General features: G+C 34.7%; 1 long non-coding RNA gene across 1 annotated transcript; it reads left to right on the top strand.

Moving 5' to 3' along the window:
* The first annotated feature begins 601 nt into the window (after window positions 1–601).
* On the top strand, window positions 602–2,039 carry LOC126941383 (uncharacterized). The gene is made up of 3 exons (XR_007721284.1): window positions 602–712; window positions 1,212–1,369; window positions 1,934–2,039. It is a non-coding gene; the product is annotated as an uncharacterized LOC126941383 (long non-coding RNA).
* Window positions 2,040–8,479: the final 6,440 nt, after the last annotated feature.

Below are 8,479 nucleotides of genomic sequence, written 5' to 3'. Positions count from 1 at the left end.
TGTTTTCTTGTTTTCATTAAAATGTGTGCTTTCCTTAAAGACATAGTTTCTCCATCTAATATTTCGTAGAAGCTGTTTAATTTCACTTTTCTGAAACTGCTTTTCTACCATTGGGTCTGGAAGTAGCAAAGACATTCTTTGTGCTCTTCATTGTCAGTTTTCCGCTGTTCTTCCTCCATCGTCCCTAAATAACACCAAGAGTGAATCTCCCGTTATCAGTCTACATCATCTATCTTCCATCTTTGGTTCAAACACCTTATTTATCACTTCTCTGCCTCTTCAAGTTTAGTTTAATTGATGAATATATTAACTAGCATAAAATGATCATGCAAAATTCTAAACTAATCACTTAGTTTCCAGGAATTGGTGTATGTGTGTGTGCGTGTGTGTGTGTGTGTCTGTGTGTGTTTTGTTTGTTCCTTTGGTGGGGGATGGTGTCTCCCTGCATCCCAAACGCATGCACACAAATGACTGAAATAGTTAAAGAAAAAGCCTTGTGATGACTTTAGTACTCGACTACCATGGGTAACACAAGAATTTTACACAACTGATACTTCTAGAGTGTTCCTAAGGTTCTGTGGCAGACATCTGTCCAGCATCATGTAATTGAAAGTAAGGATGTCAGATGCTCATTTATCCTACAGGACATCTTCTGCTCACCCAGACAAGAGCTATGTAAGCCACAGCCGTTCTTTCTTAACTCAGAAGGAGGGTAAGATTGGCAGTCTAAAACCTGTTTGCTTATTGTTTGTTTAGTTCCTACCAAATGTCAGGTGCTTTTCTAAGATTTGAGAATATTAGATCATTTCATCATCACAATATGATATCCATTTAAATGTTGAGTTAATTGAGATGCCGATTAATAAAGTTACTAAAGTTAAACAGCTAGCTACGAGGAGAGCAGGGACTTCAACACTGCAACCTAATTCCAGACGTCTCCTTTGTAAATACAATGTGTCCTGCCTCCCAGACATGGTGAAGATGAGTCCTTGTACTTTTAGCTTTATCAAAGAAAAAATTATTCTCTAAGTACATCAGAGGCGACAGAGATCATGAAATGCAGCGATGAAAAAACAAAAAAACAAACAAACAAACAAAAAAACCATTTCTGAGACTCCAAGAACCCTAATTACATTTCTTGTAAATCACTTATATTTTACAGTTGGGTTTTCCAGGACTTTTGATACCTATGTTTATATTTCTGGGATTAGATAATATGTGGTAGATTTATAGAAGCTGGAGGCCAGGACTGTGCATAGTTTCTGATACATTGAAGTGATTTCGGTGGTTTTGTGACATCATTTTACTCAAGGATTTATGATGAAGAAGATCACAGCAGGCAGACACCCAATTGCCAGTGGTGTTACAGGTGGGTAGTAATGATGCCCCACTCCTGTCTTGTGCAAAAATCTTACTGTCTCTCCATCATGAATGAAAGTCTGAATGTTACTGGCACTGACAGACACACTCTGGGATAAGTTTCTGTCTCCCAAGTCATACTAATGTTCACTCCCTCTTTGCATATCATTAACCAAGCATGAAAGCTCAGCCCCGTACAAACCACTGAAGCATTTGTGAGGGCTGCTGCAATGGGCTGGCTGCTGACCACATACTAGCCATTGCAAGTGCCTAATGCATAGTATCAGGACCAGAATTCATTAGGCCATTTCAGTCAAAGTCTTACAACGTTGGTTGTGTTGGGTTCCAAGAAGTTCCTTGACCTCAGGTCTGTCCAAAAACACACCATTGGCTGGCAATCAAACAAAGCTTGTCTGAGTCACACTTGGTGGGACTGTTGCCTTTCATTGCAGCCTTACAACTCCTGTGCCCCTCATGCCTACATAGAACTGGTTTCTGGACTTGTGCGTCTCCCTGTTCTAACTGTGCCTTCTTTCGTTGGGCATAACTTCAGCTTCTCTGTCTCTGTCCTTAGAAGGCTGCGTGGAGGTTTTACACTTTTGCTCTGAGTTGAAGATTCTGATAGAGAAGAAAGGCAAGAGAAAAGAGGAAATGGGCCACTGTATGACCGAAAGTGGTGGGCACCAGTAATAAACTTACTAACGTGACTTAATTGGACCAAATAATTTCCTTATTTCTGGTAAAATTCATTTTTTTCTTTGACTGTGGGTAAGAAGTGCCGTCTGTCTGTTTTTAAACGTAGTTAAAGGAAACTTCCACATTCCTGGGAAAACCCCAGCTACAAGTCGAAACGAATCGAAGGGCATCAACACGAGATTTCCTGTGACTTACCACAGTGGTGTGTATTCCCTAGAGGCCTCTTATGCTTAAATTAATTTAATCACGCTTTATGAAAATACCATATAATTTTCATTTGTGATAATCTGGCAGCGTTAAAAATATTACCGTATATTTTAAGCTAATAAATCTCTTAAGCTAATAATAAAAATCAGCCTCTTATACAATGATTGATAAAGCACAAATATTATTTCAATAATCATTAAAAGACAAAGAAAGTATTAAGATGATTTTCCTTTTGAAGTAGTGTGCTAAATAAATGTTTCGTGGTAAATAGACAATGTATATTTCTACCTTCTAGAAAGGTGAATTATTTTAAATTGACTAGTAATCTGAATTCCACGTCTACAGAAAACATTCAACGAGGTATACACAAAATAATGCTCAAGAATTGATCTCAATATTCCTTAAGTTATGCAAAATCATATCAATCTTTTGGAGTAATGTCAACTTTATGCTAATTTACAAGCACTACACAGGAGTTTATTAGATTTTATAAATGACTCTCACAGGAGGTATATATTGCAATAAAAGAACAAAACATATTTTCTTCGGTAATAAATGCAAAATGTACTCTTGGCTAAAAACTAAAACCTGGTAACAGAATTTAAATTAGAACTGTGTGCTTTTTATAAATTTTGTTTCTAAATATTAAGGTTTTTAACTAACATCCTAAATAAGAAATCATGCGGATGATTTTAAAAAATATTTAATATTCCATTGTGGACTAATTACTTAGTAATAAAGACTGACAGTTTTCCTAGGAGAAAAATCTAATTACATTGAGTTGACTGCCAAAGAGATGGCTCCACAAGTCAAGTCACTTTACTGGTAATGCTATGCAAACTGCCACAAAGAAAGTAGCAATCGAAGGGCTAATTTCATTGTTATATCAACATGTGTGAACAGAAGAGATTTACAATTATCCTGGCTAATAAACTTAAGGGAAAGTGTGTGGCATGTATTTGTGATTCTGATACTTGACAGGGCTATAAACTATAAAGCCCAGAGTTAAATCAATCAGCTCAGTCAATTAAAAGAAAATAAAATGAAACAAAGTTAAGTTGTTCTTTGAGTGAATTTTCCCCTTGTTTACTTGTTCCTTACCTTCTATTAAATCAAATGAACAAAACTTCGTATAGATTTGTCTTTATTTGTTACTACTTCATTACTTCAGCAATTGAATGTGGCTTTAAATGAAATGGGTTTAATATGTATTATAAGAAATACACCTTCTTGTGGTATATCTTAAATTGCCTGAGATCTCTTAAAAATGCTTAGAAGCATAGTACGCATAAAACTTAATACAGAAGATAAATGTTGGTCAACCAGATATTTATTTATTTATTTATTTGCTACATTTACAACATGTTAACAATTTTCTGGCATGGCATGGTGACTCACACCTTTAATCCCAGCACTCTGGGAGGCTGAGGTGAGAGAATCGCTTGAGGCCAGGTGTTTGAGTTCAGCCTGGCCAACACCTTTCTTGGTAGACCCAGTCTCTACCAAGAAACAAAAAACAAAACAATAACAACAACAAAAACATTTTCCTACATTTCTAATTAATTTATAGGAACCATTGTATAGCCTAAACTTTATATTAACTTAAGGCTTACTATGTGACAAAGCATATTTAATCATTAGGAATTACCGTAAAAAATGGAGCAAAGCTCCCTGACCAATAACAGCCACCACTACTTCTGTGATAGTCATTCTAATTCTTGATCTTGAATCAAATCAGGGAAAGAAGCTCACATAGGCTCACTTTGTTAGATCTTCAGTGTTACAAGTTAGCTTAAGGAGCCCTGTGAGGACACGGACAAGCTTGTGTAAATAGAATGGGTCTAATGTGAACTCTGAAAATCCCAGATAGTTCGGCCTCTCTTCCAAGTGAGGTATGCCAAATGCTGAGTACCAGAAAAGCCAGGACCGAAGATGAGGCATTTCAGAGCTCTGGAAACCACAAATAACCTGAGCCTACCTCTGTTTGTATTATAGGCTTTGAGATGAAGCCAGAGTAAAATTGAATTTTATATAACTAAAAGAGGTTAGAAAACTGCACTTTCTCAGTGAGAATCTTTGATTCACTGCACAACTATTAGTTCCAGACAGAAATCACGTAATGGGATACTGGAAATATTCATTCTGTAGCCAGTATAGGTAACTTTAGGCCCCCTCATTTGGTCCCACAAAACTGAAACATTGGCATTTATTTAATGCTTGGTATAAAAAGTCATAGGGCTCAGAAAGGGCTGTATTGTAAGCATATCTGGATTTACAGAATCAAGAAAGGCCTTTACACCAGAAATGGCAAGACAAGAATTAGGCACTTTAAGGCTATTGCAACCATGAATATGATGAGCTCCCCTCAAAAACAGTGAGAAATTAGCAGGATGCCTAACCGTCTTTAATGAAAGGTTTAATTACTGTAGCTTCATGCATCTAATGTTTTCCTGCAAAAAAAATAAAAGTATATCAATGTGCTATTTTTGAAAAAGGTGTCTTAAAAAAACAAACATAAAACTGGTCTATCCAAAGAGGTGGGATTAAAAATAATGGTCTCTCTAGATCACATTTTATTAAAATTTAAGAGAAGATTCTTAGTTCTTTGTTTACATTCCTCGCCATATCAGATTCATAACCAAGTACTATATTCCCTACATTTGAAATGTGCTTGAAACCATCCTCCTCTCTCCACTTCCCATGCTGCTATCTCGGTAGAACCCTCCTCAATTCTCACTGAACTCTCAATAGCCTCTGACTTGGCTTTTTCCACTTTGGGTCCCTCACATTCCCCATAAGAGTTACAGTGACTGTTTTCATCTAAAGTAATACCAAATTACTCTTCTACTTAAAACCTTTCATAAGAGATCACAGCACTAGAATAAAAACCTAAAAGTTATCCCTTAGGACACTCAAAGCCCTTTGCTGAGGAGCAGCCCCTTGCCAGGATCCTCCAGCTTATCTCCTATAACTTTCCAAGAATGAACTAGCATTCAGTCACACACCGGCCTCCTTTCTGCTCCTGGAATATCCTCTGCTAGTTCTTGACACGTGGTCTTCTCCATAGTTCCTTGTGCCCAAGTGCTTCCTGGTTCTCTTTGGGTGAACTTGCTTCTTCTCATCTTTCAGATCAGGATGAAACACCCACTCCTTGCAGATGGATTTCTTCTAGAATTGTCCCATCTCCTCGGTGGACCATCTATCATAATATCCTGTTTATTCTTTCTACATAAGGTTTCATGCTCTTGAATTATGTGAGTAGGAAGTAATACCTCAAGACTATTCTCCACTGTTTTTGTAGTGTCTTCATTTTAATTTAATGTATTTGTATTTAATTTAATGTATTTTGGTATGTGTCTACTTAGTAGTCAATATCTAAATTAATTTCCCCCCAAATAAGCAATTGTCTTATATCATGTAGCAATGATACATCACTTTTCATTTAACATAAAACTTAAATTTAGTAAGTATTTGCTTCATATATATATATTCTTGTTTCTATTTCTGCACTTTTAATTCTATTTCACTGATTATTTTTCCTTGTGTTATCACTGGTACATTGCTATTGAACAAAAAGTAATTTATAATAATTTCACTTTCTGATGGGATGATAAACTTCTGAAATTCACTCTTTTTTTCTTCTTGTTTTTTTCTTTTTTTCAATAGGAAATACTTTTTAATTACCAAACACTTACTTTTCCAGATGATTTTAAATACATATTATCCATTCTTCTTCCGTACAGTATATTAATACACTGCTTATCATTTACATATGTAAACACACATATATATACCACATACGTATATATCAGGAAAATTTTGATAGATTTAACAATATTGAGTTATCTCTTCCAGAGGCATGCTGTATCTTATTTGTTATATTTACTACTGGACATGTTACAATATTTTGAATTATGAGTATGACTGGAGTTTCATAAACTTTTATTTTTTGAATAATTGTTGTTTATATGTAACATATTCTTAAACACATCATCTCATTTCACAGAAATTTGTTGTTTACCCATTAGTTCTAAGAGTTTAAAATTGAGTCTTTTGTGTATTTAGCCATACTGACTGTAAATAATTATGTTTTGTATTATTCGAGTATGACTTTCTTTTATTAAGTGGACTGTATTTCTTTTTCCCCTGAAACACAGTATCTCTCTATTGCCCAGGGTGGAACACAGTGGAGCAATCAAAGCTCACTGCACCGTGGAACTTCTGGGCTCAAGCAACCCCACCTCAGCCTTCTGAGTAACCAGGACTACAACCACCACGCCTAGCTAATTAGAACTTTCTTTTTTTTGTAGAGACAGAGTGTCACTATGTTGTTGCAGGCTAGTCTCAAACTCCTGTACTAAAGAAATTCTCCCACCTCAGCCTCCAAAGTTCAGACTCAGTGCTCAGACTACAGTGGGTTCATAGTGGTTCACAGTGGGTGTGAACCACTGTGCCCAGCTGCAGACTAGATTTTTAAAACATTGAAGAATCACAGCGTTGATCCTTACCTTGCAGATGTACTTGAACATTTTTCTGTTGAATGTAATTTTTAGAATTAGCTGGTTTCTTATAAATTTATGCTTAGTAAGTGCCCCTTTATTCATAATTTACTTAAATTTAAAAAATCAATAATGGCTAATATTGCTAATCAATACTTGTAACATGTAATGATGGATTAACTAGTTTCCTTTTCACATTGTTAATATAGTAAATTTTGATTAATTACCTAAAATTAAACCAATCTTGTCTTCCTGGAACGAACTCTACTTTTTCTTTTGATGATATTCTTTAAATAATGTTCTAGATTTTATTTACAAATGTTGTTATGTTATTTTAAAATATATATATATAGATATATACTAGCCATATATAGATATATATATATACTAGTCACATATATATACTAGCTATATATATATATACACACACACACACACACACACACACACTAGCCCAGCTAAATTTTGTATTTATAGTAGGGACAGGGTTTCACCATGTTGACCAGGCTGGTCTCAAACTCCTGACCTCAGGCGATCCGCCAGTCTCAGTTTCCCAAGGTGCTGGGATTACAGGCATGAGCCACCATGCCTGGCCTAAAATTTTTATATTTACATTTAAAAACAAATATGTTTATGTATTTATCACATTTGGAAGCTAGGCTTATGGTTGCTTCTTAAAATGAAGTGACATGCTTCCCAAAGTATAGTAGTATAACATAGTAATAATCTGCTAACTGAAGGTTGGTTTGTACTTGCCAATGAAGCCATATGGACCCCACAATTCTGTAAAGTATACCCCAAAAAAGTCTCAACTTTTTCTATGGTTATTGATGCATTTGAAATATCTGATTTCATTGACTCCATTTTAACCATTTGTGGAGAAAACATGTATTTGTTCTGGACTTACAGGTTCATGACCAGCTAGTCATAAAAACATTCTCAGAAGGATACTGATCTCTTCCATCAGTATGGTTAAATCTCTTTCTCGCTATTTGTAGTTCTTGTTCTCATGAGCATTTCTACTTTATTTTCAAAGCACCAGCATTTAGCTTTAAACCTCAGTTCTATTTTTAACTCTAATTTATTAATTTTAAGTACAAGTTTTATCAATGCCTTCCTCTTTTAGCTTACTTAAAATTTTATTTTTCTAGCTCTTAAATTAAACTGCTTATGTACTTTAAATACTGCCAGGTAATAAAATCATTTTCTCAATAATTAAAATGATTAAAAACATTCTTCATAAGCATTATAGACAGTGTTCTCATTTGTGTCATTTCTAAATTTTTTATAAGATTCTCTTTATTTTACATTTTAAAATGAGTAACAATTTCAGTTGTTGCTGTTATTGTTAATATCTAATTTTATTTCATTGTGGTTACAGAATGTGGCTTTAAAGATCTCTATTTTTTGGAAGTTTCATTGTGGCTAAGTACATTTTGTACATAAATTAAATTTATGCTCATATCATTTGACCTGGTAATTCAACTTACAGGAATGTAATTTTTTTCTGAGAAAATAATAGATTTGTATACAAGTAAATTTATTATACATTAATTGTACAAGAAAACTTGGTAGCAACCAAATTGTCACACTACCCGTAATTTTGGTACAGCTCTGAAGAGACATGCTTTTAAATAAAAGTCAAGCATCTGAGAATTCCCAAGGATGTGAGAAATAGTAATTGAAAAGTATGTGAAGCAACATATCCTGTAGATATA

Source organism: Macaca thibetana, chromosome 18, assembly GCF_024542745.1.
Source record: "Macaca thibetana thibetana isolate TM-01 chromosome 18, ASM2454274v1, whole genome shotgun sequence".
NCBI classification, from domain to species: Eukaryota; Metazoa; Chordata; class Mammalia; order Primates; family Cercopithecidae; genus Macaca; species Macaca thibetana.
Note: the sequence above shows the minus strand (reverse complement) of the source record. Positions and strands in the feature narration are given on the sequence as shown.